Here is a 2,176-nt window from a genome sequence, read left to right on the forward strand (position 1 = left end):
TCATCGAATGTTGGTGATTTTAAAGTAATTTTGAGTAATAAATATTTTTTTTTGCGATCATTGCACTTGCCCGGCGGGATAATGCAATGAAATTTGTACTCTCGCAACAATGAAAACTACTTTTAAGATCGGGCGATGGTTAACATCGAGCCCTGTATACATTATGATGGGTTATTTAAAGAGTTTGGTCAGAATGATCTCTTCTCAGGAGCTTCAATGTGGAAATGCAGAGATTTCCTTAACAAAATGGTCAAAAGGCATTTCTTTTTATGACAAAAAACGTTTAAAGAGCTAAAATGACCCCACAAAGTAATGTAAAACAAGCAAGAATCCCAATTCACCCGGGCTTCCAGTTGAAAAATATTCACGTGTGTCCTGTTTTACTATGCCTCCCAGATATAGGTGCCAGTTTCAGAAGAGTCATTAGAATCTAAAAAATAATTAAGCAGACAACATTTAATGAGCAGAAGCATTCCGAGTGTTTTGTCAGTCCTTGTTAGCTTGCTTCTATTTGTTACTTTGGGGAATTCATTGATCAGGGCTGAGCAGGAGTTTGTTTACTCCTCAGGGGATGGGATTAGTTCTTGGAGTACTTGAGAGATTAAATTTCTAATCTTTTAATCAGTGGTGAATATTTATGATTGAACATGTGATCTTGGTGTTTACTGTAGAGGAGCATATCATGGATTTATCTGCATTTATCTTTACAGAACCTTTAAGTTTTTGTGCCTAATGTAGCCAAAGAAAGTAAGAATTCATTATGTATGATCTTTTAAACATTTTCATTAGACATTATGGCAGCAGAATGACAGCGTTTGATCAGTGTTTAGGATAAACATGGTAGTTTCTGAGCAAGAATTAATTTAAAAATACTTTTCAGTCATTTATTTCCCATATGCTGACCTAATCATTTAGTTGAAATAGAATGAAATAAAATTAACAGAGAACAAGCTGTAGAGATAAACAGTTTGTGATTCATCTGGAGTTTACAGACAATCAGTAATGATAGTAGCCTCTATGTTACTAACTGAAGAAAAAGCTGGTTTCTTTATCAGAACGCTGATGGTCGTTGGTGCAGCCGTTCACAGCAAGAAATCCTTTCCTAAATTAATATTCTATTTGCTGTGAACTGAAAGAGGGAAAAAAAATCAAAATATTGAAGTGCTTATTAACAGTGAATGAGGAGTGAGCGTAGGCAGTTATAGACAGGGCCCACCACAGGGGACAGTGGCCCTGTAGTGGGCCCTTGTGCTAAATACATGATACCAATACCAATACTGTTTCTTATGATGGCATGTGTACACAAAAAATACTAATGCATCTCTTGGAATTTTTATTTTTGACCGTATTAATTTAAAAACAATTTAATATTGAATGTGTTTCACTTTTAGCTTCAGCTAAAGATCAGGGTCTGCAACCTGCACCTGTGTGTTACGGAGGACCTAGAGTCACTGAAATGAAAACCATATGTTTAATATGTAACATTTAAATCATGAATTTTGAAATCCAATTTGAAAAGCATTTTCCAATTGCACATTTGAAATTGATTATTAGAGTGGGATTGTATATTGGATTTGTTAATTCATTATTAAATACTGAAATTTAAAAATGTATTTTCAGATCTACAAATGAAAAATTAAAAAAGACGAAATTCCTAAATCTGATTATAAATAAATTTCCTAATCACACATTTACATGCTTAGCCTAATGAATATAGGCTGTTAACCTAAAGCACTATGCATGGTCTGGTTGTTACATGTCAGGTACGCCGGTCATTGACTTTGACTAAGACACCTCAGAGTAGAACTGCAGTCAGTCCCTGGACTGGCATGGCTATCGCTGCCCCTACATAGTTAGCATGGCTATTACTGCCCCTACATAGTTAGCATGGCTATTACTGCCCCTACATAGTTAGCATGGCTATTACTGCCCCTACATAGTTAGCATGGCTATCACTGCCCCTTCATAGTTAGCTTGGCTATTACTGCCCCTACATAGTTAGCATGGCTATTACTGCCCCTACATATTTAGCATGGCTATTACTGCCCCTTCATAGTTAGCATGGCTATTACTGCCCCTACATAGTTAGCATGGCTATCACTGCCCCTACATAGTTAGCATGGCTATTACTGCCCCTACATAGTTAGCATGGCTATCACTGCCCCTACATAGTTAG

The sequence above is a fragment of the Cyprinodon variegatus genome, unplaced genomic scaffold, assembly GCF_000732505.1.
Source record: "Cyprinodon variegatus isolate N-32 unplaced genomic scaffold, C_variegatus-1.0 Scaffold366, whole genome shotgun sequence".
NCBI lineage: Eukaryota > Metazoa > Chordata > Actinopteri > Cyprinodontiformes > Cyprinodontidae > Cyprinodon > Cyprinodon variegatus.